Source organism: Oratosquilla oratoria, chromosome 44 (genome assembly GCF_046742065.1).
Source record: "Oratosquilla oratoria isolate Oo_2021 chromosome 44, ASM4674206v1, whole genome shotgun sequence".
Lineage (NCBI taxonomy): Eukaryota > Metazoa > Arthropoda > Malacostraca > Stomatopoda > Squillidae > Oratosquilla > Oratosquilla oratoria.
Genome location: NC_134820.1, coordinates 17,598,229 through 17,608,228, shown reverse-complemented (window position 1 = coordinate 17,608,228; position 10,000 = coordinate 17,598,229).

Below are 10,000 nucleotides of genomic sequence, written 5' to 3'. Positions count from 1 at the left end.
CCATCTATCTATCTCTGTATCTATCTATCTATCTCTGTATCTATCTATCTATCTATCTATCTATTTATCTATCTATCTATCTATCTATCTATCTATCTATCTCTTTCTCCCTCTCTCTCCCTCTCTAAATCTCTTTCTCTTTCTTTCTTTGGTTTCTTAGTTCCTCTACTCTCTCTCTCTCTCTCTCTCCGCCTTTCCTTCCTCTCCCCTTTTCTCATTCCCTTTTTCTTTCGCCATCTAAATTTCAATTACTTTACACATGGTCGGTGGCGCACACGTGGAAGATGTTGTCATTCCCATTTATATATATACACACACACATATATTCTCCATCTTTATTCCCTGCGGTATCATACTTTGCGTGGTCAACTTAATTTAACCCAAATAAGCTCATCTCAAGCTCAGATATTTTTTCTTCAAAATTGCAATCTTTGGATTTCTTTATGATCAAGGCGTGGACGACAGGCCGCAGAGGAAAGCTAATTTTGTTACGCTGTGAATTCGCAATATCCTGCTGAAGAGCCTATCGAGTCAGAAAATACAATTAGAAAATGGAGTATCATTCAACGTTCTTAATGAAAGTTATACACACACACACACAGACACAAATAAAAAGAATTGATGACGTATGCTTCGTCCATTGAAATATAATTATTGCTGACCAGGTCTTTAAGCACAGTGAATAAAAAAATAACATTGACCAAATTAGTCTGGACTGAGTGTATAAGGCAGCTTCACTGTCTTCATCCTAGTCAACTTGCAATATAAGCCACGCCCCTAAGACACGCCTCCTTTCCCTCCCCCAACCCTGACGAACGTGGTTGAGACGCGGTGTGGGTAGAGAGATATGGAAACCAATTAAAACTAAGGGGAGAATAGGGACAAGAAAGTGGAGAGAAATGTGAAGGGGAAGGGAAAATAGGGAATGGGAATGGGAATGGGAAATGGGGAATAGGAATGGGAAGGGGAATAGGGAGAGAAATGGGAAGGATAGGAGGAAAGGGGGAATGGGAATGGGAAGGGGAATAGGGAGAGAAATGGGAAGGAGAAGGGGAAAGGGGGAATGGGAAGGGGAAGGGGAATATGGAGAGAAATGGGAAGGAGAAGGGGAAATGGGAAATGGGAAGGGGAAGGGGAATAGGGAGAGAAATGGGAAGAAGGGGAAAGGAGGAATGGGAAAGAGAAGGGGAATAGGGAGAGAAATGGGAAGGGGAAGGGGAAAGGGGGAATGGGAAGGGGAAGGAGAATAAGGAGAGGAACAGAAAGGAAAAGGAAAAGGGGAAGGAGAGGGGAAGAGAAAGGAAGAGGAATAGAAAGGGGAAGGGGAAAGAAAAGGGAAAGAGAAAGGGGCAATGGAAGGGGAAAAGAGAGGGGGAAGAATGAGGAGGAGAAGGAGATGGAAGAGGAGTGGGATGATGACAAGTATAAGAATGAAGAAGAAGAGGGGAAAAAGAGGAAGAGAGAGAGTGGGAAGAAGAGTAAGAAAGGAGGAGGAGAAGAGAAACAGGAGAAGACGAGGGACAGGATAAGAAGGTTGAAGAGGAGGGGAAAGATAGAGAGAAGAAAGGCAGGGGTTGAAGGAGGCAGAGGGGGAGGGGGGATCACAAGAAGGGGAGGGAAAGGAAAAGGGAAGGGGAGATAAGGAAAGTGATGTTGAAGGTGAAGTTAAAGTGGGGGGAAGGGGAGGGGAGGGGAGAGACGGAGGAAATTGGAAAGGGGGAGATAAGAGGAAGGGTAGGAATGAACGGTGAGAGAAGGGAAAGGTGTGTGAAGGGGGAGAAGAAGAAGAAGAGGAAGAAGAACATAAGAACATAAGAAATAAAGGAGACTGCAAAAGACCTTTGATCCACTTGAACACTTCTATTAGATCACCCCGCACTCTGCGTCTTTCCAGTTTAGGTGCCTAAGCCTCTTTTCGTAAGGCAAATTTCCGAGTCCTTGTATCATTTTGGTCATTCTTCTCTGTACTGATTCTAGTGAATTTACGTCCATTCTGTAGGACGGAGACCAAAACTGTACCGCATAGTCAAGGATGGGTCTAACTATCGCTAGATAGAGTTTAATAATTACCTCTGCACTTCTATTCGTTACCGTCCTAGCAATGAAGCCTAATGTCTGTTAGCTTTATTTCTGGCGCTAATACACTGCTTCCTGGTTTTACGGTCCGGACTCACCAGAACTCCCAAGTCCCTCTCGCACTCAGAAGAAGAAGAAGAAGAAGAAGAAGAAGAAGAAGAAGAAGAAGAAGAAGAAGAAGAAGAAGAAGAAGAAGAAGAAGAAGAAGAAGAAGAAGAAGAAGGGAACACGAAGGAACACAAAGGAAAACAAAGGAACGTAAAGGGAGAACAAACAACAGCAGGCCTTCTGGACCTAACGAGACTGTTTGTGTTTACTAAGCTAAGCTACAGTTAAGAAAACAGGGCAGAAGATGAACTAACACTACTGCTACCACTATCCTATCCAATTGCAATTAAATACCGGGCTGTCAGATCTTTTATTGCAAGGGATAATATTCTATTAAGGGAGGAGGGGGAAGAGGTGGAGGTGGGGGAGAGGAAGGAAGTGGAAGTGGAAGGAAGATAGAGAGAAAGGGGAGGAGAGGACAAAAAATAAGAGGGGACGAGGGGAAGAGAAAAGGGGGATAGGGAGCGTGAGGAGTGAAATTAGAAAGGGAGGAAGGAGGGAGGGAAGGTAGGAGAGAAGGATGGATGGAGGGAGGGAGGGAAAGTGGGAGAGAAGGAGGGATGGAGGGAGGGAAAGTGGGAGAGAAGGAGGGATGGATGGATGGATGGTGGGAGGGAAAATGGGAGAGAAGGAGGGAGGGAGGGAAGGAGGGAAAGTGGGAGAGGAGGGAGGGAGAGATTGAGGGAGGGAAAATGGGAGAGAAGTAGGAAGGGAGGAAGGGAGGGAGAGAGGGAGGGGGAGGGGGAGGGAAGGGGGAAGGGAGAGAGGGAGAGAGGGAGAGTAGGAGGAAGGGAGGGGCGGGAAAGGAAGAGAGGGACATGTTGAAAAGAATGTGGAGGGAGAGGGGGAGTGGGAGGGAGAGGGGGAGTGGGAGGGGGAGGGAGAGGTGAAGGGGAAGCCGAATGCTGTTTATCTAGTAACCAGCTCTGTGTATGACAGTGTTTCTAATGGCCTCTAATCCCGTAGGGGGACGATGGTGATACCCCTTATGGACCCGAGTCACTTAGCATTATGTTATCATGGGAGGCTCATCTCCACACAAAAATAGATAAATAAATGAATAGATATATAGACTAACAAATATATAGATTAATTAATTAATTAATAAACACATGAATAAATAAGTAATGAATAAACAAATAATTATATTTTTTCTCCTACCATTTCTTTGACAATAATGTACAATAGTGCATCCAAAGACAGAAACAAAAATCATTGTTGAAGGATTTTTTTTTTTTTTTTTTTTTTTTTTTTTCAGTGGCGATGAGTCTGGTCATAAAAGAATCTTCGTGACTCAGGTCTGTAGGGGTGAAACTACCCGAAATATGAACAGTACAGAATGTATGCAATCAGTGCCCTATAAAGTGAACAAGAACGGGAATGGTATGGTGCTTTACCCATATGAAAACAGCCAATGTTATGTTTTTATCTGTTCAGTAGATAGAAATATAGAAATATATAGAAACATCTAACCTACCTCTAATTACACTCTCTCCTTTTTCTCTTCTTCTCTCTTTTTCTCCATTCTCTCTTCCTCTCTCTTTTTCTCCATTCTCTCTTCCTCTCTCTCTATCTTTATCTCTCTATCTTTATCTCTCTTTCTCTCTTTCTTTCTCTCCCTTTCTCTTTCTCTCTCTTTTCTTCTCTATTTCTTTCTCTCCCTCTCTCTCTCTCTCTCTCTCTCTCTCTCTCTCTCTCTCTCTCTCTCTCTCTCTCTCCTTCTCTCTTTCTGTCTCTCCCTTTCTCTCTCTTTTTCTCACTCTCTCCTTCTCTCTTTCTTTTTCTCCCTTTCTCTCTTCCTCTCTCCTTCTCTCTTTTTTCTCCCTTTCTCTCTCTCTCTCTCTCTCTCTCTCTCTCTCTCTCTCTCTCTCTCTCTCTCTCCTCTTATCTCTTTCTTTCTCTCCCTTTCTCTCTCTCTCTCTATCTCTATTTCTCTCTCTCTCCTTCTCTCTTTCTTTCTTTCTCTCTCTCTATTTTACTGTACAATGAAATTTTAATATTCCGAAGCATCTCCATGGTTTAGTCAGACGATCATTTACTATCACAGTTTCCCCCTCTGGGCAAGAAGGCTGGGACGCCCTTCCAGCGCCGAGTCTTATCTGAAGAAGGTCCTGACGACGCAACCGGGGCGAGCCACGCGGGACACTAAGTCACCGACCCGGAGACAGACACCTCCACCATCCCCACCCGAGTGTCTCCACTCCAGCCGTGGAGTGTCTACTCTCCTATCACCCGCATAGGCACAGAAAGACACAGACACATCTATGGTACCCGGAGAAGACACTTTCCCACGTTTCGGAACATCGGTCCTCCCGCGAGATGGGATCTAGGGTCTCATGTCCCTCGTGGGTGTTTTGGAGGTTCTTGGAAAATAGGGGAGAAGGGTTCTTCCAAAATGGCCATGGTTGGGGAGGGACCTTTAAATGCCCAGGGTGACTACGTAGGCACCCGAGCGGCTGTCAAGAGCCCTTCCAGTCCATTGAGAGGAGGAGGTGGAGGAGGAGGAGGAGGAGGAGGAGGAAGAGAAGTAGGAGGAAGAGGAGGAAAAGGAGGAAGAGGGTGAAGAAGAGAAAGAAAAAGACTTGGAGTAGAATTAGGAGGAGGAGGAAGAGGAAAAAGAAAAAGGGGGAAGAGGGAAAGCAAGAGAAGGAGGAGGGGAAGGAAGAGAAGAAGGAAGAGGGGGAGTGAAATGAGGAGGAGGAGAAGAAGGAAGAGGAGGAGTGAAATGAGGAGGAGGAGAATCCGCAGTGGGTAAAAGTAATAAAGGAAAAAGGGGGCAATAAGGAAACACAGAAGGAAACGGAGAATAAGACGAAGATGATCAGGAAAAGGAGAAATAAGGGAACAAGGAGAAAGAGGAGAAGAGAAAGTAGAGAAGGATCAGCAGAGGTTAGAAGATGAAAAAGAAAATGAGAGTAACAAGAGGGGGGAGGAGGAGGAGGTGTAGGAGAAGAAAGAGGTTGAAAAAGAAGAGGATATGTAGGTGTGTGACAAGGAAGAGGAGGAGGAGGAGGAGGAGGAGGAGGAGGAGGAAGAGATGCAGTAGCAGTAGAAACGGGAGGAGGTGAAGTAAGAGTAAGAGGAAGTAGAAAAGGAGGAAGAAGAAGAAGAAGAGGAGGAGCAGGAAGACGAAGAGAAAGACGAAGAATGAATATGAGGAGAAGTAGGAGGAGGAGGAGGAGGAGGAGGAGGAGGAGGAAGAGTGAGAGCTGTAGTAGTAGTAGAAACGGGAGGAGGTGACGTAGAAGGAAGAGGAAGTTGAAAAGGAGGAAGAAGAAGAAGAAGAGGAGGAGCAGGAAGACGAAGAGAAAGACGATGTGGATGTGGAGGAGGTGGAGGAGGAGGAGGAGAAAGTGGAGGAGGAAGAGGAGGAGGAGGATGAAGAGTAAGAGGTGTAGTAGCAGTAGAAATGGGAGGAGGTGAAGTAAGAGTAAGAGGAAGTTGAAAAGGAGGAAGAAGAAGAAGAAGAAGAGGAGGAGGAAGCCGAGGAGAAGGACGATGTTGATGTAGAGGAGGAGGAGGAGAACGAGGAGAAAGAGGAGAAGGTGGAGGAGGAGGAGGAGGAGGAGGAGGAGGAGGAGGAAGAGAGCAGTAGAAATGGGAGGAGGTGACGTAGAAGGAAGAAGTTGAAAAGGAAGAAGAAAAGGAGGAGGAGGAAGCCGAGGAGAAGGACGATGTTGATGTAGAGGAGGAGGAGGTAAAGTTCAATCGTGGCTTACGGCCTTGATCAAAGGAACCCATAGAACCGATAGAAAATATAGTTGAACCTGTTGTTTGTTCACAGATCTCAACAATCAATCAACACTTCTATTTCTATATTTTTGTTATCAGTGACATAAAATAGATTGGGTGATATTTCATTGTAAGTGAGTGTGTGTGTGTGTGTGTGTGTGTGTGTGTGTGTGTGTGTGTGTGTGTGTGTGTGTGTGTGTGTGTGTGTGTGTGTGTGTGTGTGTGTGTGTGTGTGTGTGTGTGTGTGTGTGTGTGTGTGTGTGTGTGTGTGTGTATGTGTGTGTGTGTGCGTGTGTCTCCAAACGCACGTGTACATCTGACCACAGTTTCTATTACCTGGTAATTGGAAATTACTTTTCCCAATTCAACTTTTTCCCCCCGAATGAAATGGATATCCCGTTGGCTCAAAATTATATATATTTTTTTCCCTCTCGGAAGTCTTTTCCCTGAAACCTTTCCATTGGCTGGCATAGTGTCCGGACGCTTTTCCGGGGAAGAGTAGAAGACTACATCTAGTTCCAGGAGGGTCCGGAAGATGCAGAAGAGTTCCGGTGAGTAGGTCATAAGAATGGAAGAAGCTGCAAGAGACCATAAGGCCTACACTAGGTAGTTCAATGTCCAGACGCTCTTCCGGGGAAGAGCAGAAAACCACATGTAGTTCCAGGAGGGTCCGGAAGATATGGAAGAGTTCCGGTGAGTAGGTCATAAGAATGGAAGAGACTGGAAGAGACCATGAGGCCCACACTAGGTAGTTCAATGTCCGGACGCTCTTCCGGGGAAGAATAGAAGACTACATTTAGTTCCAGGAGGGTCCGGAAGATGCGGAAGAGTTCCGGTGAGTAGGTCAAAAGAATAGAAGAAGCTGCAAGAGACTATAAGGCCCACACTAGGTAGTTCCATGTCCGGACGCTCTCCTGGGGAAGAGTAGAAGACTATATGTAGTTCCGGGAGGGTCCGGAGGATGCAGAAGATTTCCGGTGAGTAAGTTATAAGAATAGAAGAAGCTGCAAGAGACCATGAGGCCCACACTGGGTAGTTCAATGTCCGGACGCTCTTCCGGGGAAGAGTAGAAGACTACATGTAGTTCCGGGAGGGTCCGGAAGATGCAGAAGAGTTCCGGTGAGCAGGTCATAAGAATGGAAGAGACTGGAAGAGACCATAGGGCCTACACTACGTAGTTCAATGTCCGGACGCTCTTCCGGGGAAGAGTAGAAGACTACATCTAGTTCCAGGAGGGTCCGGAAGATACTGAAAAGTTCCGGTGAATAACTCATAAGAATAGAAGAAGCTGCAAGAGATCATAAGGCCCACACTAGGTAGCTCAATGTCCGGATGCTCTTCCGGGGAAGAGTAGAAGACTACATTTAGTTCCAGGAGGGTCCGGAAGATACTGAAGAGTTCCGGTGAGTAGGTCAAAAGAATAGAAGAAGCTGCAAGAGACTATAAGGCCCACACTAGGTAGTTCCATGTCCGGACGCTCTTCCGGGGAAGAGCAGAAAACCACATGTAGTTCCAGGAGGGTCCGGAAGATATGGAAGAGTTCCGGTGAGTAGGTCATAAGAATGGAAGAGACTGGAAAAGACCATAAGGCCTACACTAGGTAGCTCCATGTCCGGACGCTCTTCCGGGGAAGAGTAGAAGACTACATGTAGTTCCAGGAGGGTCCGGAAGATACTGAAAAGTTCCGGTGAGTAGGTCATAAGAATAGAAGAAGCTGCAAGAGACCATATGGCCCACGCTAGGTAGTTCAATGTCCGGACGTTCTTCCGGGGAAGAGTAGAAGACTACATGTAGTTACGGGAGGGTCCGGAAGATGCGGAAGAGTTCCGGTGAGTAGGTCATAAGAGTGGGAGAGACTGCAAGAGACCATAAGGCCCACACTAGGTAGTTCAATGTCCGGACGCTCTTCCGGGGAATAGCAGAAGACCACATGTAGTTCCGGGGAGAGGAGTGTCCGGGAGATGCGGAAGAGTTCCGGTGAGTAGGTCATAAGAATGGAAGAGACTGCAAGAGACCATAAGGCCCACACTAGGTAGTTCCATGTCCGGACGCTCTTCCAGGGAAGAACAGAAGACCACATGTAGTTCCAGGGAGAGGAGTGTCCGGGGGATGCAGAAGAGTTCCGGTGAGTAGGTCATAAGAGTGGAGAAGACTGCAAGAGACCATAAGACCTACACTAGGTAGTTCCATGTCCCTTACCACTTGTCATTCCCATCCACAGATTGATCTCATCTTCTCTCAAAACAACCAATTGGTTATTAAGTCTACTCCACTTAACAAGACCTCCTTGAATCCGGTGTTTGATTTTTTGTGTAGGAAGCTTTTGATATGTGTAAGTTTTTTTTTTTTTTTTTTTTTTTTTTAAGCTCCTGCGCAGGATCTCTGAGGATCCGACGTCGTCTGTGTTCTCCTCCAAAGAGGTGATTTTTATGTTCCTTTTGTCTTAGGTCGACCTTCCAGGCATCAGAAACTTGAGCCTGAGCTTCAAGATAAGGACGATTTTTGGGAGGTTTTAAGGTACAAGAATGGAAGTTGAAAGACGCTATGGGGACACTGGAGGACCTAGTCTTCAAGTTGAAATTGATTTGCATTCTTTCTGAGTGGAGATGAGTCTCCGTTCGTGAAAGAATGACGCGTGGTTCTGGTCCGTAGGGGTGTCATTTAAGTGATTAAATATTAGCTATATAACAATGATTTTAAGTCAGTACATAAGACAAGCTTGTGTTAAAGGACATGACAAAGGAAGTGCAAAGTAAAGAAGTAAATATTAATAATTCTTTTATAGCCAACCAAGGGATGCTCCTAACTCCAACACACTCTTCCATCCTTAGCTTCTTGATAAGATCACACATAAAAAAAAAAAAAAAAAAAAAATTAGTATGGCAAAGAAGAGACGATTTTATTTAGTTTTGGATCACTCCTAAATATGAACAAGGTCTTAAGAGACATTAAATGTTATTCAAGATAGGGTTTAAGGTTTTAAGAGACCTTAGACCTTATTCTAAATCTGAATATCTTAAGAGACCTTAGACCTTATTCAAGACAGGGTCTAAGGTCTTAAGAGACCTTAGACGTTATTCGAGAGAGGGTCTAAGGTCTTAAGAGACCTTAGACGTTATTCGAGAGAGGGTCCAAGATCTTAAGAAACCTTAGACCTTACTCAAGAAGGATCTAAGGTCTTAAGAAACCTTAGATCTTATTCAAGATAATACCTAAGATCTTAACAGATATTAGACCTTATTCAAGACAGAGTGAAAGGTATTAAGAGACGACCTTATTCAAGATAGGTCTTAATAGACCTTAGACCTTATTCAAGATAAGGTCTAAGCTCTTAAGAGACCTTAGACCTTATTCAAGATAAGGTCTAAGGTCTTAAGAAACTTATTCAAGATCGGGCCTTTCTATGGCAAACGTAAGACTATTCTATTCCGTTTTGGGTTAATTCTAAACCTGAATAAGGTCTTAAGTGACCTTATTCAAGATAGGGTTTTTCGATATATCGTGTGACACAATAGTCTCAATAATAACAAAACAAAATCCATAAATTTGTCATAGTATTAAAGGAGTAAAGGGGAGCTCTCGTTAGTATTCTTAAAAAAAAGAAAAAAAAAAAAAAAAAAAAAAATGCTTATATAAATCTTATATGTCCTTGGAAGGGAAAGATTTTTATAAGAATTTTTTTTAAGAATACCACCGTAACAATCTTACGATGGTATTTTTGAAAAAAAATCCTTATATAAATCTTTACCTTCCAAGGATTTATATAAGATTTATATAAGGAAAGAATTTCTTTTTTCTTTTTAACAATACAACCGTATGCTCCAATTAATTAAAGAGAGGCCTTAGACTAGACCCATCACTTCTATTCTTGTTTTGTGGACAATATTACATCGGGAACGTGGAATCACATAAGTCGTAAATGAGAGATTCAAAGAGCGCACAAGAACGGAATAAGAGTAGAAGTTCAAAGTATTCTCTCTCTCTCTCTCTCTCTCTCTCTCTCTCTCTCTCTCTCTCTCTCTCTCTTTCTCTTTTTTGTGGAGATGAGTTTTCCAAGGAAAAGGGAACACAGATATACATCCAG